Source organism: Rhinopithecus bieti, unplaced genomic scaffold, assembly GCF_001698545.2.
Source record: "Rhinopithecus bieti isolate Rb0 unplaced genomic scaffold, ASM169854v2 scaffold_18644, whole genome shotgun sequence".
Classification (NCBI taxonomy): Eukaryota; Metazoa; Chordata; class Mammalia; order Primates; family Cercopithecidae; genus Rhinopithecus; species Rhinopithecus bieti.
This window is the reverse complement of record NW_016809656.1, coordinates 2,091,770-2,119,144: the sequence shown is the minus strand read 5'-3', so window position 1 is coordinate 2,119,144 and position 27,375 is coordinate 2,091,770.

Here is a 27,375-nt window from a genome sequence, read left to right as displayed (position 1 = left end):
TTATTGGTCCTTAAGATGGTGTGATGACTTTCAAGCTCCTTGCATGCAGAATTGGAAACTGGAAATTCTCATTAACATTTTAGTGCAAATTAAAAAACATCCCAACTGTATAGATTCTAATATTTTGAAGAGTAGTTAAATACTGAAGCTGACTGAACGTTCATTCTGTCTTTAAAACTTAACTTCCATTATGAAGGTGCCTCATGAAATAAGCTTTTTTTTCCTTTTACATCTCTGGAAAGGGTTTTTCTCATTTCAATTTTCAATAAATTAAATACCTGAGAAACATTCTAATTTTAACTTCTAATAATAAATTTTCTGTTATTAGACATTAAATATCTTGCCTATTAAATACCCACTTTCCCTGAATTCAAGCCTAATGTATCAGGCCCCAAAGGGAGATCCAAAAGTGGTTGAGGCAGTATTTAATTTAGAAGTTTAAGGATCAATCATATTAATCATATTGGTTTAATAATTAGTTTAGACATTCATTTCAAAATATAATATTGGTGTGATTTTGTTGTCAAAACTGTAGAAACTGTAAGGCAGTTTAAAGATAAGTAAAAAAAAAAATAGGTCAAAACCCACAAACTATTATCATTTCAATATTTCATTGTAGTGTTTTCATAAAATGTATTTTTACCAACACATTTAAGATCGCTATAGAGATGTATAACTTTTGACATCATTTGATTAGTATTAATTATTTCTAGTCAGTAACATACTGTTTCATAACTAGCTGAAGTCAATACCCAACATCATGTTTATTGAAAAAGACTAGATTTTGTCATTCGTGTAAAAACCAAATAAAGAACTGATGCTCTCTTGATACTATATATGTTCTTAAATCATTCTTTTATGATTTGGAACATTAGAACATTTGATTTGTACATTTAGAACTAAATCCAAAGAAACTTATCAAAGCTGTGCACAAGAGTATCAGTATATAATCTAGATAGATTACTAAATAAATTATCTAGTCAGACTAGGTAACAATCAGGAAATTATGATACAATATCAAGAAAGTCTAAATCCTCACTTTATGTATTAATATTCATTCATTGACATTAAGACATAAAATAATATGACTAGCAGGTTATCAATTGTAGCTTAATAAAAATAACAAAATATCTTCATTTTTATTGCGGTGTCAAATATAGTTTTAAAAAGACAATGACAAATTTTAATATTTCTTTAAAGATGATACACTACAAATGAAGTCATTTGCAGCAAATGGAGAGTATGATTAGTGGCCTGTGTTTTTCTCAAAGTCACAGTACATTTCAGCTTAAACTGGGGTGGCCACTGACCACAGAATATACTGTCTCTTCTTGGTATAATGAAAGGAAGGAGAAGTTACTCTATAGAAGAAAATTCAGGGCATAAGGCATATTATATTAATGCATATATACATTAGTAGGCTATTTCACCAAAAAACTGTCTAGGTAAACTCAGGCTGCCATAACAAAATACCACAGGCTGAGTGAATTAAGCAACAGGAATTTATTTCCCCACAGTCCTGATGGTTGAGAAATCAAAGGTCAAGGTGGCAGCCAATTTATTGATTTTATTATTTTAGAGACAGGGTGTCACTCTCTTATCCAGGCTAGAGAATGGCAGAATCACAGCTCACTGTAACCTTTAACTCAGACCAACCTCCGGTCTCAGCCTCACAAGCAGCTACGACTACAGGTTTGTCCCACCATACCCAGCTAATTTTTTTTTTTCATTTTTTATTTTTAAAATTTTTTGTAGAGACAGGATCTCACTTTGTTGCCCAGGCTGGTGTCAAATTCCTAATCTCATGCAATTCTCCTGCCTAGGCCTGCCAAAGCACTGGGATTATAGACACAAGCCACTGTACTGGGCCCTAGTATATCTTTTTGTAAAGGTTCTCTTCCTGATTATAGAGGTCCACCTTCCTGGTGAGTTCTTATCTGGTAGGAGGAAAGAGAGCAAGCTCTCCGGTGTATCTTCTTATAAAGGCACTAATACCTCATGACCTCATCTAAACATAATTACATCCAAAAGTTCACATGTTTAAATACCATCACTTTGTGGTGAGGACTTCAACATGTGAATTTATTGGGAACACATTTCAATTCAAAGCAAAAACATTTTAGAATTTTAAGAGCTTAAAAGAGTTTATAAAATATTCATGTTTATTGTTATTTCCATTATTTTTTGAAGAATTGGTTAACACACATCCTAAAAACTAATTTTTTTCAACTTTCTCCTTTTTCTAATAAAATAATGACTACAATGTTTTGACTTTATACTATACTGATAATTACTCACAATAAATATCTCAATTTATAAGCTCACCAGTATGACATGAATATGCTGATTTGTATGCATAATGTTAATATTTGATAACTTAAGAATAAATGTAGTACCTATGCTGGTTATATTAACATATCCTAAGTTTGACGATTGAGTTTCACATTTAATACCAACTGCCTGTATGCAGTTCTTTTTGAATTGTCATTTTAGACTCCTATCATGTTCAGAAAATTAGTGTTACAGGTGATAATCAAACCAAAGTAGCCTTCTTATATGCATTTGCTCAGTTTTACATTGTAAATTTTACAGAAATAGTTAATATTTTATCATTTTTTAAAGTTTTATTTTAGGATTTACTTGATTTTGGAACAACAGGGAAAAAAAAGAAGACATTTTCCATGACAATACTTAAGATTTTAAATTTACATTCATTTTCATTTTCTCAGGAAATTTCACTTTAATTATATATTATTATTATCATACTTTTTACTTGAAAAATATATATTCATGCACTCAGGTAACTCTATTCTTTATTCTTCATTTACATTATATTCTGCTTATTTTCCTCTGCAGGTTTTATCTCTTTATTCTATCAGGGCTTTATTTTCTGACTTCGTTTTCTTAAGGCACCATTGTGTACTTTATTCACACAATATACATTATTTTCCTTGTTACATTTTTACTTTCTATTTATTCTTCTTTTGCTCTCATCCTCTCTTGGTTTTGCTTAGAAATGAACACTTACTCCCATGCCATTCAAATTTCAGTTTCTAATATTATTTCAAAAATCTGAACTTTTCCTATTTGCTATTAATATTTTTTCAAATGTTATAATTTCTCAATCATACTTTGTTATCTAGGAATGCCCCTTCTTGCCAGAGGTCCACTTCCAAAGTCTCCATTCTGCTGTTAACCATGGACACCATACTTCTAATTCTGCTGGGCTTCTTTCAATGAAACCTACATTGACAGATCTCATTTATTAGTCTGTTCTCACGGTGCTATGAAGAAATACCCAAGACTGGGTAACTTGTAAAGAAAAGAGTTTTAATTGGCTTATAGTTCCCCACATCTGGGACGCCTCAGGAAACTTACAATTATGGCAGAAAGCACCTCTTCATAGGCTGGCAGAAGAGAGAATGAGAACCAAGTGAAGGGGGAAGCCCCTAATAAAACCATCAAATCTCATGACAACTTTTGCTATCACAATAATAGCCTGAGGCAAACCACCATCATGATTCAATTATCCAAGACTGAGCCCCTTCCATGACATGTGGAGATTATGGGAAACACAATTCAAGATAAGATTTGGGTGAGGGCACAGCCAAACCATATCATTCTGCCCCGGCCCCTCCCAAGTCCCATGTACTCACATTTCAAAACACAAACATGCTTTCCCAACAGTCCCCCAATATCTCACCTCATTCCTACATTAACCCAAAAGTCCAAGTCCAAGGTCTCATCTAAGACAAGGCAAGTGCCTTCTGCCTATGAGCCCGGAAAAATCAAAGGCAAGTTAATTACTTCCTAGCTACAATGAGGGTAGGCATTGGGCAAATAAACTTGCTTCAAATAGGAGACATTGGCCAAAACAAAGGGCCAACAGGCCCCATGCAAATCCAAACTCCAGTAGGACAGTCAAATCTTAAAATTTCAAAATGATCTCTTTGACTCCATGTCTCACATTGAGGTCACACTTATACAAGAGGTGGGATCCCATGACCTTGGACAGCTTCACTCCTGTGGCTTTGCCCAGTACATCCTCCCTCCTGGCTGCCTTCATAGGCTGGCATTGAGTGTCTGAGGCTTTTTCAGATTCATAGTGCAAGCTGTCTATGGATCTACCATTGGGGTCTAGAGGATGGTGGCCTTCTTCTCAAAGCTCCACTAGGCAGTGCTTCAGTGAGGGCTGTGTGTGGGGACTTTGATCCCTCATTTCCCTTCTGCACCACCCTAACAGAGATTTTCCATGAGGGCTCCAAACCTCAGCCAACTTCTACTTAGGCATCCAGACATTTCCGCACATCCTCTGAAATCTAGGTAGAGGTCCCAAACCTCAATTCTTAACTTCTGTGCATCTGTAGGCTCAACATCACATGGAAGCTGCTAAGGCCTGGGGCTTGCACCCTCTAAAGCCAAGGCCCAAGCTGTACCTTAGCCCCTTTTAGCCACAGTTGGAGCTACAGTGACTGGGATGCAGGGCAGCAAGCTCAGAGGCTGCACACAGCAATGGGGCCCTGGACCCGGCCCAATAAACCACTTTTTCCTCCTAGACCTCCAGGCCTGACATGAGAGGAGCTGCCTCTCTGACATGCCCTGGAGACATTTTTACCATTGTCTTGGAGATTAGCATTTGGCTGCTCATTACGTATGCAAATTTCTGCAGCTGGCTTCAATTTCTACACAGAAAATGGGTTTTTCTTTCCTATTGCATCTTCAGGCTGCAAATTTTTCAAACTCTCATGCTCTGCTCCCTCTTGAATGCTTTGCCACTGACAAATGTTTTCCCCCAGATACCCTAAATCATCTCTCTCAAGTTCAAAGTTCCACAGATCACTAGGGTAGGGTCAAAATGCAGCCAGTCCCTTTGCATTGCAAGAGTGACCTTTATTTCAGTTCCCAACAAGTTCTACATCCCCATCTGAGACCACTTTAGCTTAGACTATTGTCCATATCACTATAAGCATTTTGTTTAAAGCCATTCAACAAATCTCTAAGAAGTTCCAAGCTTTCCCACATCTTCTTGTCTTCTAAGCCCTCCAAGTCTCTAGATAGTTCCAAACTTTCCCACATTTTCCTATCTTCTTCTGAGCCCTCCAAACTACTCCAATCTCTGCCTGTTACCCAGTTCCAAAGTCTCTTTCACATTTTCAGGCACCTTTACAGCAGCACCTCACTCTCTATAGTACCAATTTACTGTATTAGTCCACTCTCACACTGCTGTGAAGAAATACCCAAGAGTGGGTAATTTATAAAGAAGAGAGGTTTAATTGACTCACAGTTCTGCATGGCTGTGGAGGCCTCAGGAAACTTACAATCATGGTGGAAGGCACCTCTTCACAGGGTGGCAAGAGAGAGAATGAGAACTGAGTGAAGGAGGAAGCACCTTATAAAACCATCAGATCTTGTGAGAACTTACTCATTGTCTCAAAAGTAGCATGGGGGAATCACCCCCATGATTCAGGTACCTCCCACCAGGTACCTCCCATGACACATTGGGATTATGGGAACTACAACTCAGGATGAGATTTGGGTGGGGACACAGCCAAATCAGGGACAGAGCCAAACCATATCATCAGGCTTGCCACCTTGATTTTCTGAACTAATTTAGGGTATATTGCACAAATACACTAAGAATTTTTGCATTATGCAGACTTTCTGTATCTTTCTATGTCTGAACAAATCTTTACTTTTAATCTTAATTACTAATTTTATTCAGCAAACATACAGGTTGAAAGGATTTTCTTTAAAATTAAAAGTAAGATGGAAGGAAAATAATTCTACCCAGAATTATAATTATATATATTTTAAAGTATTGCATGTGCCAAAAGTAACACAAAGACTTTTAAAGTAAAAATTCAAAAGTCACATAAATGATAGTGAGAACTATGAAGGCAATAAGAACAGTCACCTAAAATAACTGTGATCACAGGAACATTCTTATAACCAAATATCAAAATGAATTATTCATGAAATGCTGAAACTAAAGGGATAATTTGCATCCCAATCATAAAAGGTGATATATATACTCCATCTTTGTTTATAATTTTAGCACAAGATTGAAGTCAGTTTCCAAATATAGTCCACATAATTACACAACTAACTCTATATGGAACACTATATAGAGTTAAAAGCTAAAAACAGTTCACAAGTTCTCTTCTACTCTTTGGCATTATATGTTTTACTCTAAATCACTAAACTCGTTAAACATCTCAAGTGCTTGCTTTAGCTGAGTTCCCTGAACCTTGACTTGGATAACTGTAGTCATCATACAGAAAAAAAGTTATTTTAAGCCTGAATGCTTTCTTGGCTTTGCCACAGTTATCGGTCCTTCCCAACTCAGTCTCATTTCCTCTGGCATGTATCAAATCACTGAAACATAAGTACTTGATTCAAAAACAAACTTCATAGTAACCAACAAACTTATAGAAAATCTAAGCAGGAGCATGGGGAATGAAGTACATCCAAATTTCTAAAATATATCCTAAGAACTTATCCAGCTATGGTTTGGATGTTTGTACTACCCACTGCCTAAATCCATTTGTTGAAATCCTGACCCTCAAGATGATGGCATAGGGAGGGGGGCCTTTGGGAGGTAAATAATGTCATTAGTGTGGAGCTTTTACACATGGGATTAGTGCCTTTATGAAAGACACTCAGAGAGAATTTGCCCCTTCTACAATGCAAGGGTACCGTGAAAAGAAAGTCCTCCGTAGAATGTGGGTTCTTATCACATTCTGAATCTTCCTGCAACTTAATCTTGAACTTCCCTGTCTCTAAAATCATAAGAAATAAATTCTACTGTTTATAAGTTAATGTGTATATGTACTTGGTTAATGCAGTCCAAATAGACTTAAACATGACCCAAATTTCAAAAAATTATTTCAATAATATCTGTTTTGGCATCATCTGTATTTGTTTCTTCAATATTTATTTCTCTTATCTACATAAAATAGGCTAAAAATTTGACTCCACGTTTTGGCCAAAAATTTGAGAAAGCCACTTGGGTCAAATGGTTAGTCACTTTAGTACTCTATTTTTGACTGAACTTTTAGAAAGTCTTTTATTTACTTATAGTGGTTTATTTTCATTTTCTTTTGTGTGCAACATATAGACAAAAGTACACTATTATGTATGTTTTTTATGAGTATTCATCAATTTTATGAATAACAGTTTTAGATCTTTAGGTTTGCTGATATATGAATCTAAAATGTATAAATTTTAAATTATTTATAATAATTTACAAACATTAAACCACCAAGAGTATTAATTTATCATATATTTTTCACATATTGTTCACAATACCCTCTTCATTTCTTATCATTTGTCATTTTCTTTCTCTCTTCAACTTTTTCACTTTATTCACATACTAATCAAATGCAGCTTTTCATTACAAACTTGAGAAACTCAATTTATAACTTTTTATATAACAGCATTCAAGTTCCTAAGCCTTCAATCTGTAACTTACAATTATCTGCGTATTCAAAAAGCAATAACTAACATCAAATTCAAAGTTATATACATCATACCTGATTGTCATTCCATCAGATCAGTCTTTTGTGTGTGTGTGTGTGTGTGTGTGTGTGTGTGTGTATAAACTTAATTATTGTTGACAAGGCTAAATTGGGATTTAACTTGTAGCTGTAGCAGGGGTATATTTAAATGTAAATGTCTTTTCTCAATGATACATTTTGAGAACTTAGCCAGAAGAATGTGAATCTAATCAAGGTATTTACACATAAAATTTCCCATGCAAAACAATTATGCAACTAATTTAGCAAGCATGCAATTGCCATCAAGTTGTAAACTTCCTTAATCTTATGTCTATAGGGCAAAAACTTCTCACAAAGTAAACTTTGAACACAGAAAACCTGATAAAGAGAAATAAATGGATATGTGATACAAGTGTTCTGGAGAAAAATCCATTTGAATAGTTAGTCTTATGTATAAAACCAACCCACAAAATATACAAAAGTCTGTAACAATTTAAGAAAAATACACCTTTTACTAATAAATGACATATTTATTAATTTTGGAGACTGCTAACATCCAAGCAAAAAGAACTTAGATCCCAATAATGATTATATACTTAATACATTCTCTGATAGCTGTCATTTAAACTTCAGTATATAAGCTAATGCAAAATTACAAACTATATTAAAAAATGTAACGCTAGTCATTATGTTTGCATAGGACCTCCAGAAGATTGCTTTATTCAAATTGAGAAATAAAATATTGCAGCAAATTTCACAACACGTTGTGTATGTTATGCCCCAGCACCAGTTTTTCCCCAAAAGAAACCATCCAGAGTCCAGAGTCAAAGCCAAGCGGCAAGGATCTTTAATGCAAGTTCGAACTTCGGTCCCTCCGTTCACAACATACAATGAGGCCTCGAACAATGCGTTGTTTGCCTTTTACTAGCCTAATTACACAGGACTTGTAAGTTGCAAGGAACGAGGAATCTCTTAGGTTACAGCATGATACAATTGGTAACATTTTAAGTTTATACATTTGCGAGGTTTTTTTAGTCCCGCACTCTCACAAACGACTTGTGTTCTTATCCAGGAGGCCTTTCCAGGTAGGTGTCTATTCTAAAGTTGACGATATAATGGTAGTATTTGAATTGAAAGATATATGGTGGGGAGACATAGGTGGGCAGTGAGCCCAGAAGTTTGAAGACCTATGAGGACATATGGTAGTATACAATTTTATACTCACGGCTCAGGAAGTTGACAGATATATGGCAAGCACTGGTAAATTAGAACCAGAAAAAAACAAGACAGAGACTTTCACAATGCTTGTCTATACAACGTCTAAAATCTATAAAGATAGGACATAATCGGTTTAGGTCCGGGTCAACTCTTTAACCTAGGCTTAAGGCGCCGCCTGGGCTGTCTGCCTGTTGGGGTCAACTTTTAACTAGGCTCAAGGCGCCGCCCGGGCTGTCTGCCTGTGGATTTCATTTGATCTCTTTCAGTGTACAGTTCTCTTTTTTGAACATCAGTAAATAAATTATGTTAAAAACATAGGAGTTATGATTTATAAATTCCAGGTTTACAATGAAATCACATAATGCATTCTATTTGAAATTAAATATAAGATCTTAAGCTTTCTTTATCTGTTTAGCATCAAAACAACATGCAAATCATTCAATTAAATAAAAATAAATGAATGAAACTACAAACTTTGTTATTTAATGTCATGCTGACCTTCCCTCAAAATGTTGACTACAAATTTCTTTAAGTTTTGAAAAGGTACAATCATTTGTTCTGTAATAACTAGCTCTTCAGCTAAAGTGGCATTATCCCTATAAAAGAGATATCACTCCCTATATCCTGATGAATGAAAGCTGAAAACAAAAAAAAATAAGGCCTGGTGCAGTGGCTCATGCCTGTAATGCCAGTGCTTTGGGAGGCCGAGGAGAATGGATCACTTGAGGCCAGGAGTTCAAGACCAGCCTGGCCAATGTGGGGAAACCCCATCGCTACTAAAAATACAAAGATTAGCAGGGCTTGGTGGCGCATGCCTGTAATCCCAGTTACTTGGGAGGCTGAGGTTCGAGAATCACTTGAACCAGGGAGATGGAGGTTGCAGTGAGCCAAGATTGCACCACTGCACTCCAGCATGGATGATGAAGTGAGATTCTGTCACCAAAAAAAAATTAATTAAATAAATTTTAAAAAATAAAAATGCAATGAGACTTTTGGTTCAGTGTAACTTAAGTGTAGAAAATGGTAAACAAAATATAGCTAACATTATAGAGACTATAGTTAACGGTATAGTAAAAGAGGTTGCTCTTTATTGAACTGGTAAATAAAACTATAGTTAACACATAGAATATTATTGACTCTCATCAGATAATTAATAATGTATGCATAGAATATAGCTAATGTATATTTTATTATGAGTATTATTATAGTCCAACAAAATGTCACATTCAATTTCTTTAAAAAGCACAACAAATGATCTATTCTTTTTGGACTTTCAGCCATCTTTGGCCAACAATAATACAATTTTGGTGATATCTCCAGTAACAATGAAGCAGACTTCTAAATATCTTTAAGAATTATTGAATGATTACACTTCAAATACTACGCCCAAACTGTTTATTTTCAATGTCTATTTTCTAATTATTGATAATGAGTGCACAAAAACAAATGCAAATTAAAATAAGTGTTCATTTTATTAGCATACAACTTAGATGATTATGACATATTTCTGATACAGATATTAGTATTAAAGAAAAACACTGTTGAATAAACTGAAAATTACCATATGTTGTGTTAGGTTATTCCTACATTGCTATAAGGAAGTACCTGAGACTGGGATACTGATGAAGAAAATAGGTTTAATTGACTCATGGTTCTGCAGGCTATCCAGGAAAGGTGGCACTGGCACCTGCTTGGCTTCTGGGAGGCCTCAGGGAGCTTTTACTCATTGTTGAAGGTGAAGCAGGAACAGTCATATCACATGGAAAGACCAGTAGTCGGGGTCGGGGGAAGTGTCACAGAATTTTAATCAACCAGATCTCATGAGAACTCACTCTCTGTCTCGAGGACAGGACCAAGCCATGAGGGATCCAATGTCTCAGTAGAGCTTTTGTGTAGAAACTCAAACCCTACATTTCTCCTTGGCTCTGCCCCAGTAGAGGTACTCTGTGAGAGTTTCACCCCAGTAGAATGCTTCTTCATGAGCACCCAGGTGTTCTCTTATATTCTCTGAAATCTAGGCAGAGACTTCCCAGCCTCCTTCTCTCTTGCACTTTCGATGTTCCCAGGCTTAAATCCACGTGGAAGCCATCAATGCTTATAGCTTGCATCCTCTGGAATACAGAATTGAGCTGTCCTGGGGCCCCTTTGAGTTGTGGCTGGAGCAACCAGGATGGGGGGAGTAGTGTCCTAAGGCTGATCAGGGCAGTGGGGCCCTGGGCCTGTCCCCACAAACCATTCAGTCTTCCTAGGCCTCTGGGCCTATACTGGGAGGTACTGCCTATTAGATCTCTGAAATGCCTTCCAGACTTTTTTCCATTGTCTTGGCTATAAGCAGTTGCTCCCTTTTACACATGCAAATCTTTCTAACAAGTGGTTGTTCTGTAGCCTGCTTGGATCCCTCTCCTAAAAAAGCATCTCCTTTCTTTGCCACAGGACTAGGCTGTAAATTTTCCAAACTTTCACCCTCTGCCTCCCTGTTAAATATTAATATTAATATAACTTCCAATTTTAAGTAATTTCTTCACTCCTGCATCTGAGAGTGGGAAGTTAGAAGAAGCCAGGCCACATCTTGAATTTTGTGCTGCTTAGAAATTTCTTACACCAGATACCCTAAGTAATCACTCTTAAGTTAAAGCTTCCACAGATACCTAGGGCATGAAGATGAGACAGCTAAGTAATTTGCTAACTAACAAGGATGATTGCATTAGTTCATTTTCATACTGCTGATAAAAATATACCTGAGACTGGGCAATTTACAAAAGAAGGGGGTTTATCAGACTTACAATTTAACGTGGCTGGAGAGGCCTCTCAATCATGGCAGAAGGTAAAAGGCATGTCTCACATGGCTGCAGACAAGAGAAGAGAGCTTGTGCAGGGAAACTCCCCATTTTAAAACCATCATCGGATCTTGTGAGTTTTATTCACTATCATGAGAACAGCATGGGAGAGACCTGCTCCATGATTAAATCACCTCCCTCCAGGTCCCTCCCACAACATGTTAGAATTCAAGGTGAGATTTGGGGGGCACAGCCAAATCATATTATTCCACCTATGGCCCCTCCCAAATCTAATCAAAACAAATCATTCCCAAGAGTCTCTCAAAGTCTTAACACATTTCAGCATGAACTCAGAAGTCCAGAGTCCCAAGTCTCGTCCAAGACAGGGCAAGTCCCTTCCACCGATGCACCTATAAAATCAAAACAAATTAGTTACTTCCTGGATACAATGAGGATACAGGCATTGAATAAATGGAGCCATTCCAAGTGGGAGAAATTGGCCAAAACAAAGGGGCTACAGGTGCCATGCAGGCCCTAAAGACATGCAGGGCAGTCATGTCTTAAAGCTCCAAAATAATCTCTTTAACTCTGTGTCTCATATTCAGTTCATGTTGATGTAAGAGGTGGGCTCCCACAGCCTTGGGCAGTTCTGCCCCTATTGCTTTGCAGGATATAGCCCACCTCCTGGCAGCTTTCACGGTCTGATGTTGAGTGTCTGAGGCTTTTTCAGGCATACAATGCAAGCTGTTGGTGGATCTACCATTTTGGGGTCTGGAGGATGGTGGCACTTTTCTCACAACTGCACTAGGTGGTGCCCCAATAGAGACTCTGTGTGGGGGCTCTGATCCCACATTTCCCTTCTGCACTGCCCTAGCAGAGGTTCTCCATGAGGTACCCACCACTGTAGTAAACTTCTGCTGTGGTATCCAGGTGTTTCCATATAGCCTATGACATCTAGGTGAAAGTTCTCAATTTTTGGTTTCTGTGCACCTACACACTCAACACCACATGAAAGTTGCCAAGGCTTGGGGCTTGCATCCTCAGAAGCCACAACACCAACTCTATGTTGGACCCATTCAGCCATGGCTAGAGCAACTGGAAAGCAGGGTATCAAGTCCCTAGGCTGCACAGCGCAAGGGAGCCCTGAGCCCAGCCTATGGAACCATCTTTTCCTCCTAGGCTTCCAGTTCTGTGGTGGGAGCAGCTGCCATGAAGACCTCTGACATGTCCTGGAGACGTTTTCCCCAGTATTTTGGAGATTAGCATTTGACTCCTCATTACTTATGCAAATTTCTGCAGTCAGCTTGAATTTCTCCACAGAAAATAGGATTTTCTTTTCTATCACATTGTCAGACTGCAAATTATTATAACTTTTATGCTCCATTTTCCTTAAAAAACTGAATGCCTTCAACAGCACCCAAGCCACCTCTTTAATGCTTTCCTGCTTAGAAATTTCTTCTGCCAGATAACCTAAATCATTTCTCTCAAGTTCAAAATTCCACACATCTCTAGGGCAGGGGCAAAATGCCACCATTCTCTTTGCTAAAACATAAGAAAAGTCACCTTTGCTCCAGTCCCCAACACGTTCCCCATCTCCATCTGAGACCATCTCAGCCTGGATTTCATTGTCCATATTATTATCACCATTTTGGTCAAAGCCATTCAACAAGTCTCTAGGGAGTTCCTAACTTTCCTGTCTTCTGAGCCCTCCAAACTGTTCCAGTCTCTGCCTGTTACCCAGTTCCAAAGCTGCTTCCACATTTTCAGGTATCTTTACAGAACCACCCCACTCCTGGTAACATTTTATTGTATTAGATCATTTTCACACTTCTGATAAAGATGTACCCGATAATGGGCAATTTACAAAAGAAAGAGGTTTATCAGACTTACAGTTCCACCTGGCTGGGGAGGCCTCACAATCATGATGGAAAGTGAAAGGCACGTCTCACAGGGCAGCAAACAAGAGAAAAGAGGTTGTACAGGGAAACTCCCATTTTTAAAACCATCAGGTTTTGGGAGACTTTTTTACTAATATGAGAACAGCATGGGAAAGACCTGCCCCCATTATTTGATCACCTCCCACCAGGTCCTTCTCACAACACTTGGGAATTCAAGGTGAGATTTGGGTGTGGATACAGCCAAATTGTTAGTGACCTTTGCTTTTATTCCCAATATATATTTTTTTATTTCTGTCTCTTACCTCAGCAGCCTGGACTTTACTGCCCACATCACTATCCACATTTTTGTAACCATTTATCCAGTCTCAAAGAAATTCCAAACTTTTCCTTATTCTCTTGTGTTCTTCTGAGCCTTCCAAACTCTTCCAAACTCTGCCTGTTACCCATTTCCAAATACTTTTCCACATTTTCAAGCATATTTATAGCAATGCCCCTCTCCTCAGGATGAATTTTCTGTCAGACTATTTTTTCATTGCTATAAAGAAAGACCTCAGACTGGGTAATTTATAAAGCAAAGAGGTTTTATTGGCTCACAGTTCTTCTAGCTGTGTAGGAAGCATAGTGCTGATATCTAATCAGCTTCTGGGAAGGTCTCAAGGAGCTTTTTCCTATGGCACAAAGTGAAGCAGAAGCAGGCATGTCACAAGGCAATAGTAAGAGCAAGAGTGGAAGGAGGTATCACACTTTTAAACAACTAGATATCATGGGAACTCACTCACTATCATGAGGACAGCACTAAACCATGAGTGGTTCGTCAGCCTACTTCGTACCCAGTCTCACCTCCAAAACCAAGGATTACATTTCAACAGGTGATTTAGGAAGGACAAATATCCAAACCATATCAAGTAAACAATCATTATTTCTCCATCTATTTGAAATAACTTTTTGTCCTCCCAATAGCCTAAAATTGATTACCTACCATTCAATTCTGTTTCAAATGTCACAGTTACTTTAAATTCCAGTTTACTTTGGTTTTGATAAAGGAGGAAGAAACTGAAATGTTCTGCTGTTTACTTATCTGATGAGCTTCAAAAATGTAGACACAATGAAAATGCATAGATTTATTGAGTTATTTTGTTACTCCTATATCAATAATTACTCTCTAGTTTACACATTGTTATTAGCCAGAACAGAAAGCTCACTGTTAATCAAATTTACATTTAACAGCAATGAGATGAGTACAGCTGTTTATTCCAAGTGGTATCTTAATATACTTTTAGTAGAAACCAGAAGAATTATAATGCAATTTAGAAAATATATCTTGAGGGGGCGGAGCAAGATGGCCGAATAGGAACATAGTCCAGGATAAGACCCTTAATCACAACTGCAAATATCCTTTTTCCATTTACAACTTCCTGGGATGAGATGTGGCAAGTTTGAGGATATGATCCTACCAACTATAGGTAAATAGCATCTATCTGAGGAACCATATACTAGGGAACTTGATAATTTTTTTTTTAATGTTGAATCTGTTTCCCAATTTGAAAGTGAAGTCCAGGGTAAAAGATAGTCTCTGTGTTGACAGGATTCAGTAGTAAGAAATTAAGAGTGTGTGTGTATATATATATATATGTATATTCACATTGTGTATATTTAATGTAATATATATTATTTTAAAAATCATATTTATTGAGATATAATTGATATACAATAAAGTACAATCCTTTTAAGTATTTTGATAAATTTTGGTAAATTCATTCTCATTATAAACACCGTTGCAATCAATATACAGAACATTTTATCATTCCACAAAAGTCCCTTGTGTTTGTCCCTAGCCAGTCCCCTCCTCTCTTTATCTTGGTTCCAGGCAATCACTGATCTGTTTTTTGTCTTTATAGATTAGATTTGTTTTTTTCTAGAGTTTTATTTAAGTGTCATCACATGGTATACTTCTTTCACTCAGCATAATGCTTTTGAGATCCATCTATGTTACTGCATATATTAATAGATTATTTCTTTTATTGCTGAGCAGTATTTTTTGTTCATGCATTCTTCTGTTGATGGGCATGAGGATATTCCCAGTTTGAGACTGTGATGAACATTTGTATACAATTTTTATATGTGGACATATTTTTTTGTTTGACATATGTTCCTTCTTTAGAATCCATCTCCCCACTTAATTTTCCATGACTTTAGAGAGCCATCCCTTAAAATGTACAGACATGAACAAACTTGGCAATAAATGTGGTGATAGTTTTTGTAGGACTTCCTGCCTTTCCTGTTTCTGTAATAGAGACAGAGCAGCCACGTCAAAGACTCCTACTTTTCTTTCAGTTAGGTTTTAATCCTTTCAACTAACCAAGCAGACAGTAGTTCCATTGAGAAAACAAAAGAAATTGGAAAGAATGTGAGAGCTTGGAAGTATAAGCAAGTAATTATCTGATTCAATCAGAGGGAGAACCAATCTTAATGGGGCTATTTCTTGCTAAATTAAACTGCAGGGAATCAAAAGTGAATCTAACTTGAAATGGAACCAACTTTCTAAGCCACAGATAGTTCAGGCTCCATTAGTGTACTTTGTTCTCTCTTGCTATAGAACTCTTAGAAGAGCCCCTAGACAGATGGGGTTAATATGGAACCATTGATCAATCATATGATTGTTTCTTTTTCTCATGACACAGGTGATTTTACAATGATTTGGAATATCAACAGTCAATAAATTCACACATATGCTGTATCTCAGTGGTTGTAAGAATATCTGAGGTCAATTCTAGCCTAGCTCCTAACTTTTGTTCTAACCCAGAGAAGGACACTGAATACATCAAGGTCCCTTTTAGAAGAGAAAGGTAGAACTGAATATTTTAGCTGCTGTGGTGACAGGTGCCATTTACATCTGATAAGTTTATTCTCAGAGAAAAGAAAACTGAGGAGAACTAAAACTGAGAAATGACACTCAGTCACAGAAATGGGAACAAGATAGAAGGAGGGAAGTAAAATATGTGGTCCCAAGACCTCTGGCTCAACCTCTGTGCAGAGGATTTAATAGCAATAAAGCTAGAATTCCCAGTGTGGGGAATTTTCATTCCCGCCATTAATTATATCTGTATACTGAGCTACAGCTAAGAAATTTTGAGATATTCTAAAACACAGTGTTCTCATTCAATTTCCCCTGACAGATAAAAGATAGAAACTTATATTAAATATAAACACCAGGTATCTTTCAGTGTTTCCACTAGGAACATATTGGACTGTGAGTGTTAATACGACTGTCTCAATAATCTATTGATCACTATTAAAAACACAGACTTTGAGAAACGGGCTATAATTCTTTGGTAAGTGTGTAAATACAGTGATCTGTTGCCTACAAGAAACACACTTTACCTATAAAGATGCACATAGACTGAAAATAAAGGTATTAAAAAAGATATTCCATGGGCCAATGAAAGCCAAAAAAGAGCAGGAGTAAGACAAAAACTGTAAGAAGAGACAAAGAAGTTTATTTTATAATGATAAAGGGGTCAATTTAACAAGAGGCTACAATGATTGTAAATCTATGTGTACCCAACATTGAAGCACCCAGATATGTAAAGGAAATATAATTAAAGCTAAAGAAAGAGATAGACCTCAATACAATAATAGCTGGAGACTTCAAGATTCCACTTTCACATTGGATACGTCTCCCAGATAGAAAATCAACAAAGAAACATCAGACTTAATGTGTACTATACACCAAATGGACCTGATCAATATTTACAGAACATTTCATCAAGTGGTTGCAAAATACACATTTTTTCACACAAAGATCATTCTCAAGGATAGACCATATGTTAGGTCACAAAACAACTCTTAAAATATTCCAAAAAATTGAAATAATATCAAGCATCTTCTCTGACCACAATGGAATAAGACTAGAAAACAATAACAAGAGGAATTTTGGAAACTATAAAAGCACCTGCAAATTAAACATTGTGTGTCTGAATGATTAGCAGGTTATCGAAGAAAATAAGAAGGAAATTGAAAAATTTCTTGAAACAAATGATAATGGAAACACAGCATACCGAAACCTGTGGGATGCAGCAAAAACAGTACTCAGAGAGAAGTTTATAGCTATAAGTGCCTAGTGCCTACATATAAAAAGAGGAAAAACATCAAGTAAACAATTTAATGATACATCTTAAAGAATTAGAAAAGCTTATGCACATGTACCCTGGAACTTAAAGTATAATAATAATAATAAAAATACAAAAAAAAAAAAGAATTAGAAAAGCAAGAGCTAACTAAACCAAAAATTAGTAGAAAAAATAAATAATAAGGATCAGAGCACAAATAAATGAATTTGAAATGAAGAAAAATAAGCAAAAGATCAATGAAACCAAAAGCTGTTTTTTTTGAAAAGACAAACAAAATTGACAGATGAAGACAGATGAAGAAAAAAAGGGAGACGATTCAGATAAAAATGAATAAAGGGACATTACAACTGATATCACAGAAGTTCAAAGGATCATAAGTGAGCAGCTGTATGACAAGAAATGGGAAAATCTAGGGGAAATGAATTCCTAGACACAACTTACCAAGTTTAAAACATGAAGAGATCCAAAACCTTAACAGACCAATAACAAGTAACAAGATCAAAATTGTAGAAAGTGTCCAGTAAACAGATACCTGGGACCCAACTGCCCCACCACTGAATTCTACCAAACCTTTAAATAACTCACCTGTAATCCCCAAAATTTGGGAAGCTGAGGCAGGAGGATCACTTGAATCCAGGAATTTGAGACCAGTCTGGGTTACATGGCAAGACCATGGCCATCTCTACAAAAAGTACAAAAATTCGCCAGGCATGGTGGTACATGCCTGTTGTCCTAGCTACTGGGGAGGCTGGGGTGGAGAGATTGCTTGAGACAGGGAGTTTGAGGTTGCAGTGAGCCATGACTGCACCACTGCACTCCAGCTTGGGTGAAAGAGTAAGACCCTGTCTCAAAACAAAACAAAACAAAACAAAACAAAACAAAACAAAACAAAACAAAAAAACCTAATATAAATCCTACTCAAACTATTCTGAGAAATAGAGCGGGGAGTACTTCCAAACACGTTTTATGAGGTCAGTATTATTCTGACACCAAAACCACACAAAAACACATCACAAAAGGAAACTACAGGCCAATAAATTTGATTAATAGTCATGCAAAAATCCTCAACAAAATAGTAGGAAACTGCATTAAATGATACATTAAATGGGTCATTCAACATGACCAAATGGGATTTATCCCAGGAACACAAGGATGGTTCAAAATATGTGAATCTTTCAATGTGATACATCATATCAACAGAATGGAGGACAAAAATCATACAATCATTTTAATGGATGCTGAAAAAGCATTTGATAAAATTCAACATACTTCTTGATAACAAAAAAAAACCTTTGAAAAATTGAGTATAGAAGAAACATAATACCACATAATAAAAGCCACATATGACAGACCCACAGCTAGTATCATACTGAATCATAGAACCAGGTTTGGAACCCAGGTATGTTAGATTTCAAAATCCATGCCTTTCTAAGATTTAAAAAAAGTCAAGAAGCAATGTTCGGGAAAGATTCTCCGGTACTGGATTCAGATATTTTAACACTGTAGGGTAAGAGATCAGAAGGAATTTCTGGTGGGTCAGGGACCATAAACCCAAGAAGATAAGAGATAAATATTAAGTACAAGATATTAGTGCAGAAATTAGTAGAAACAGGAGCTATGAGCACAATTCAATGTATGTCTTGAAGTTTATTTTATATTTCTACAAAGAATTGAGAAGGAATGGTATTGAAGTTGAGTGATCCAAGGGAAGATCCCTTGATCCTGGATTCTATTGTTGGTTCTTCCACTTGTATGTCATATGACTTCTCTCAGTCTTCCTTATGAATAAAGTGGAGCGAATAATACTGTAGTTACTGGAGTAAAAATGAGATGGAAAGTACGAGATCAGTGTAAGATGGACAGTGGAACCATTTGCAAGAGGCTTGGAAACCATGCAAACCAATCAGGATGGTTGGAGGGCCGCAGATGCTGAGAGATAACTATGAGAAATAGAAATCTAGTCAATTATATTGTAATAGGATGGCATGACTGAAAAGGGAAAAAAAAAAAAAAAATCAGAAATGTTTTCCAGTCCTGTTTGTCGGAGGGAACACTGCTTTTTAGTCTTTTCTTAGATTAAGAGCTGTTCCACTCTGGACAACATATCTGTCAAGGTCACTGTATTCCTTTTTACCTATGTCATGCTCACCAAGCAATCCTACACCCATAAAGTTTTTTTTTTTCTTCTTCTTCTTTGCTTGTTTTTTGTTTTGTGCTACTTTTATGCTGAGAAGGTATGTTTTGATTTCTGCTCAATTTAAGGGCATATCCCCACCATTCTTACTGTATTAGTTATCTACCTGCTGTGTAACAAATTATACTGAAATTTAGCAACATAAAACAACATATGTTTATTATTTTACAGATTGTGTGGGTCTAGAATTTGACTACAGCTTGACTAGATCCTCTGTCAGGGTTTCACAGGCTGCCATTAAGATATAAGCAGGGACTTTATTGCACAGCTTGTGACTATAGTTAATAACAATGTATTATAGTCTTGAAATTTGTTAATAGAGTAGATTTCAAGTGTTCTAACCTCAAATAAAACATATTTGAGGTAATACATATGTTAATTAGTCATTCTACAGTGTGTACATGTTTCAAAATATGTTGTATACCACAAATATGTATAGCTTTTATGTATCGACTTTAAAAATTAAAAAAATATATAGTCAATGGCTTCAAGGTTGAACTCAAGGACCAACTGGAAAAGGATCAGCCCCAGGCTCACTCAGTAGTTGTTGATAAGATTCAATTCTCTTCTGTCTATTGGGATGAAGGCCTCAGTTCCTTAGTGGATGTTGGCCAGAGGCTGTCCTCAGTTCTTTGCTTTGTGGTGCTTTCTATCACAGTAACTGAGAAGAACCTGAGAGAGAAAATACCAGCAAGAGAGAAGTCACAGTCTTTGTTACCTAATAATGGAAGTGATACCACATTATGTTTGCTGTATTCTATTTGTGAGAAGAAAGTCATTAGGTTCAGCCTATACTCAAGGGGAGAGGATTTCACAAGTGTGCACACCAGGAAGTAAGGATCACTGGGGCTATGCCAGAAGCTGCTTATCACACTTAGCTATCTACAACTGTTGTAGAGAAGGGAAGAGTCATGACTATTGAAACTAATGAAGATGGTTACTTAGAAAAAAATCTGAAGCCCCTTTACTCTGTCAAATACCCTCTCTGTAAATGAAAAATTGAGCTGTGTGTTTCTCAATAAATGTATCACAGCAAGTGAAAAAAAAATATATATATATATATCTTAAAATTTTGATACATGCCCTTCATATGTTAAAGCATGGATGATTACATATTACAAAAATGCATTTTATTTATATATTTGGTCATCATAATAAATAGCAGTTAAGACCAGAGGCTTTGGAATCATAGTATCTCAAATATTAGTATAAGCTGTATTTAGAAGACCTGTAAGTATTCAGGCTGAATAACCAGCACCATGACTGTATTTTACTCCTGAATGTACCACTCCTAGTTTTGTAATGTTAGCGTATAGCTTACCCTCTTTGTTACTGAGGTGCTGTTTTTGTTTTATTGTTTTTTTCCAAATATAAAAGAATAGCAACAATGCCCATATCACAGGGTTATTTTGAGGAGTAATGAATTAATGGAAGTAAAATGACTAGAACAAATAACGGCAATTGTAACTGCTCAATAAATGTTGTGTTAATATTATTGCAGAATTTTTGGGAGCACAACTACACTAGTTCTGACTTTACAAATAATTTGAGTAGATGAGTGCCTGGTGAAGGATATGCAGTCGTTTCTATACCATGATGTTTCCTGAAATTTTCTAGAAATTGGTCCCTCTGGATTTGAAGATATTTTGGTTTCATATATCCTCTAATAACATGCCATGGATGAACCAATGTAAGAAATGATCAGCTTACTCTTTCAAGATGAAATTATCAACTCACCAAAAGTCATTTTGTGTGCAGGGGAGGACAGGCTCATTGGTTACCTTGAAGCTAGTGTCCCTGAAAGGTGAAATGGAGCTAGAAACAAAGTTTCTCTAGTTTTCAGTATTGATTTAAACTTTATAGAATTAGAGATTTCCTAATATTGTATTCTTTTCAACAATCCACACTCATGTTAGATTCTCTTTCATTCATCATTAGTCAGTCTGAAATTTTTACACACACACACACGCACGTATATAGTATACACATTTTCATTACTTATCATTTGGTCACAAAATTGCAGATGAGGATTTCTTAGATAACATTGAGTTTTCACTGTACAAAAGAAATCATAAAAAGGAGTGTTGGTACTAATGTAATATGTAAAGCTTACAAGTCCGGTTGGCTTCTCTTAATGTAGAACTACTTTAAGCATTATAAAGTTTATTTCTACTAATGAAGAACAATAATAGACATTTTATTTAATCAAATACTCAGGAAGTTTACTCTGCCTGTGGGAATTAATTTAATTATGCCAGTCATCCCTGGAGAAGCCAGTCCTTTGTGTATGTCCACTTATAACAAAATAGTTTCTTTAAAACATTATACTTTTATATGTTTTTCATGCTAGGTACACAGTATTTCTAACTGAAATTACTTTTGCAATAATCACATAGTTCGGGGTAATGACTACTTTCTGGTATTGAAAGATTACGTAACAAGTAATGGTGATTGGATTAGCAGAAGCAGAAAAAGAACACAGAGCAGCTAAAGTATTAACATAATCTGTGAGTGAGGAGCTGTACATGTTCAAGATGAATTACTTGTATTCTGACTTACAACAGAAAGATAAATCCTACCTATGCTTTCCCTGAAAACAGCAATGGTAATATATTGCCTAATATTGGAAAGAATCTGTAGTTCTTAGGGACATCACGCAAGCACAAGAAAGTGAGGGCATTAACTAGAAAAGGAAAAGAGATACTCATTTCAACCTTATAAAAGATACCTTCTACTTTAGTAAAAGGTACCTTCTACCTTGTTATTTGTATTTTAGCAATTAGTGAAAGCAAAACAATTAAAATAATTCTACCAACATAAATCAAGAATAAGGAATATGTTTGATTCTTCCTGTTTAATTAGTTTCAACTAGCATGGGAGTTATATTAGATTCACCTTTGTGAACTCTTCCCTTCATCTTATTTGAAAGAAATTTAGATAATTCTTTTCCTCTTGTTAAATGAGGACATTTTACATTTTTAAATTCCTTCTCTTTATACCTCACAACATCCCTGGCCTAAGAGTTAATGAATTTCTGATTTTTTTTTTTAACATGTGATGAATCTGATTAATGATATTGTTTGAAAAAGTATAGGCTATTGTTGGAATAACCAAAGTAGCTATAAAACTACTGCATACTGTTTCAGTCACACTTTAAAAAGGGATATGACTATAACTGTCAGGTGTGTGTGAGTATGAAGTCTATGAAAAACCATTCTATTAATTTGTAAAATCTGAACATAAACTCTTATGGAATTATATACATATGTATTATTTAAGTACAAATCATAGATATTAATAAGTATCCAAGTTGAAATTTTTCTCTGATAGTTTCTGTGTCAAATATATTAGTTTTTTATAGCACTGGTAGGTATATCACGAGTCAATTCTGCCTCTGCAAATAAAAAATAATTTTCAAAGTAGAACAACTTATAAGGTTAAAAATTCTTCATTGGTAATTTAAAATTGAATCTGTAAATAATATAAGTACTGATACAAATTAATGACTATATTCTGATATTTAAATAATTGATATTTTTATAATAACTGGTTTATTTTTTTTCCCTTCCACACAGCACAACCTATAGATATTGTAAACAGCTTTCCTGACTGTTCAGTGAGCAAACTGTGCTTTTCTAATGCCTTCATCTCGAGGTCATTACCAGGAAGAATCTCAGCCATCACTTTCCCCATCGTACCCTATTTGTCCTTAAATAATATTATATGAGTAATCTTTTTTTAAAATTATTTTCCATCATTTTTGGTACTAAACTGTGTTCTCCCAAAGTTGTATGTTGAAGCCCTAACCCCCATGTGACTGTATTTGGAGACAGGGTCTTTAAAGGTATTTGAGGTTAAGTCAATTTATAAGGGTGAGGTCTCAAACCGATAGGGTTAGTGTTTAAGGGGAAGAGACATCACAGGACACAAGAATAAACTGCTGTCTACAAGACAGTAGAAGAAGCCTCACCAGAAACCAGTCTGGCTGGCACCTTAATCTTGGACTTTTCACTTTTAGAACTGTGAGAGAATACATTTTTGTTGTTTAACACTCGTAGTCTGTAGTCTTATATTATAGCCGCCCAAGAACACTAACATGACTACTTATATTATAGCCAATTTCTTTAAAGACAATATTTTTAAGAATCCTAATTACATGCTTCTATACATTTTCTGGAATTATCTTTTCTATCTTCCACAATTGACCACTTGCCCCAAATTTATTTTACCTTCTTCTTTCTCTTTTTCACTCACCTACTATATTAGCCTTGTTTTCTTATATTTATAAATTAAAAGAAAAACACTACGCAATATGATCAAAGATAATGAAAATGTTTTTACAACCATCATCATTATTATCAAATTGCCAATTACTTACTATAGCAATACCCCATTACATAATATAAACCAAATGTCTTAAAGTAATTATCATTCTATTAAAACTCAAGATGAAGGATTCAATAATGACAAAATCAATTGCAATCTTTATAAAAAATGTAAAAATCTTAATCTTCAATATGAAAGACATTAAACTAAACCTAATTCCAACAGTAGTTTGTACCTTCTTCAACAATATCATTAATCAGATTGCCCTAATGGTTAAAAAAAAAAATCAGAAATTCATTAACTCTTGGGCCAGGGATGTTGTGAGGTATAAAGGAAAGGAATTTATATAATGTCCTCATTCAACTATTCTAACCCTGATTATCATCCACTTTGCTGTCTTTTTTTTTTTTTTTTTAACTTTCTGGGATAGATTAATAAAAGATAATGACAGTAAGCATAGGACATCTGACATGAAAAGTATGCAAGTTGGAAATTAAAGAAGAAAGTAAAGGCATGCTTCAGAATGTTTACACATCCTTGAAGTCAGTAAGAGAATGATGGATTCCAAAAGAAGCAGTGATTTTTTTTATTTCACCACATGTGCTCCTAGATTTAAAATATGCTTGTATTTTCTAAGAAACAGTATAATCTGGGTCCCAAGCACTATTTTTATTTTTGAATGTATCATAATCACAACTAGTATACTTAATCCGCTTCTGAGGCATGAATTACAATAGCAAGCTGTCCCATGACATCACCATCTTGGGACACAGTCCTCTCAAAATAATTACCACCTTTCAAAGTAGAGATTGAGACTTCTTCAGTACATCCACATCTTCTGATTTTCATCTTATGATTTTCTGACACAAATGATATCAAAGGTACAGGCAAATATTGGCAAACACGTTGTACAAGTTACACGTTTGCCAACTTTCTTGAACAGTGAAAATGTAGTTCTTAATTTTGGAATAAATATGCATGTTTCTCTTTATCAGGTCACTGATAACAATGGTTAATTACAAAATAAAACAGTGATCAAACAGTAAAATAAACAGTTAAAATATCACATCAGAAAATGAAAAAAGATTAGCAAACTCTATTAGTCTGTACTCTCACTGCTAATAAAGGCATACCCAAGGCTGGGTAATTTATAAAGAAAAGAGGTTTAATGGGCTCACAGGTGCACATGGCCGGGGAGGCATCACAATCATGGCAGAAGGTGAAAGAGAAGCAAAGGCACATCTAACATGGCAACAGGTAAGAGAACTTGTACAGGGGAACTTCCACTTATAAAACCATCAGATTTCATGAGATTTATTCACTGCCATGAGATTTGTATGGGGGAAACTGTCCCCAAGATTTGATTATCTCCACCTGGTTGCACCCTGACACATGGGGATTATTACAATTCAAGGTGAGATTTCAGTGGTGATACAGTCAAACCATGTCATAAATCAATATAGCAGAGGCATTCAGACTACTGTCTATATAAATACTGGAACACATGCTTTTCATTTACACCTAACATTAATTTTCTACATTTTCCACTGACCCCAGGAAATGGGCTGCCAAATGGCATCATAAATCTTATATTTTTTATTATGGATAACTGCCAAACTGGCTGCTACACCACTGGCCAGAAAACAAAGAAGAGTGGAATGTTTTAATCAAATTTACCAGAGACCAGTAGGAAGTTGCTGTTTCTATGTACCCTGTTGAGAACACTTTGTTTTATTCATAAAATGTGTGCATGTTGTGCTGAGGGAGATAGAAGGTATTAGTGTATCTGAAAAGAGTTGGAGAAACGGGCTATTTCTGTTGGCCCTTCTGCTTTAATCACCTGTTGAAGTGAGAAGTTTATGTTCACTTTCCTGGATTTCACATGCTATTAGAAAGACAATGACAAAACCTGGAGGTAAAAATGGAAGTCTAGCTAATAAATTAACTCTGATTTATTTTAAAAAAATCTCTTAATGGAAATATAATAATAAGCTATAAGTAAATATATAAAAATAATAGCATACTAAGTAATAATTTATTAAAAATGAATAGTCTGCTAAGTGCTACAAGTAGATGTGTATGCCATCTACACACAGAGTGAATGTATTTATTAAAGAGTGACTAGGAGAACTTTCAGATAATGTTAAATATTACTAATAATTTAAATATACAGTATCAGTACATATTTTATAGCAAAGCACAACTATTATTTGGAATATTATGTCAACATAAGTTAGATTTCACATATGCATAAGCATTCTGGAATGCTATTTTAACTCACATATTTATGGGCTATTAACTTTTATTATTATAATTTTAGATAGGTTAAAATCAGAGAGTACTTTTCAAATTCCATATATTTTATAATTTTCAAAATAAGAAATTCTGTAGTAGTCTTTGATATGGTTTGGCTCTGTGTCCCCACCCAAATCTCATTTTGAACTGCAATCTGCGTTGTAATCCCCAGCTGTTGAGGAAGGGACCTGCTGGGAGGTGACTGGATCATGGCGGGGGGTCCCCCATTCTGTTCTCATGATAGTAAGTTCTCATGAAATCTGATGGTTTTATTAAGGGCTCTTCCTTCTCTACTCTCACTCTCTCCTGTCGCCATGTAAAACGTGTCTTGTGTGCCCTTCAACTTCTGCCATGATTCTGAGTTTCCTAAACCCTTCCCAGCCTTGCAGAACTGTGAGCCAATTAAACCTCTTTCTTTTTATAAATTACCGAGTCTCGGGTAGTATCTTTATAGGAGTATGAGTAAGAACTAACACAGTAAACTGGTACTGGTAGAGTGGAGTACTGCTATAAAGATACTTGAAAACGTGGAAGCAACTTTTGAAATGGTTAACAGGCCGCGGCTGGAATAGTTCAGAGGGCTCAGAAGAAGACAGAAAGATGTGGGAAACTTTTGAACTTCCTAGAGACTGTTGAGTGGCTTTGACCAAAATGCTGATAACGAGGTGGAGAATGAAGTCCAGGCTGAGGCAGTCTCAGATGGTGACAAGAAACTTACTGAGAACTGGAGGTCTTCATTGCTATGCTTTAGCAAAAAGACTGGCGGCATTTTGCTCCTACCCTGGAGATCTGTGGAACTCTGAACTTGAAGAGATAATTTAAGACATCTGGTGGAAGAAATTTCCAAGCAGCAAGAGGTGACACAGCATAAAAGTTTGAAAAATTTGCAGAGTCTGATGCTGTGGTCGAAAAAAAAAACCTATTTTCTGGGGAGAAATTCAAGTCAGCTGAATAAATTTGCATAAGTAACTAGGAGTGGAATGTTAATCATCAAGATAATGGAGAAAATGTCTCCAGGGCATGCCAGAGATCTTCATGGCA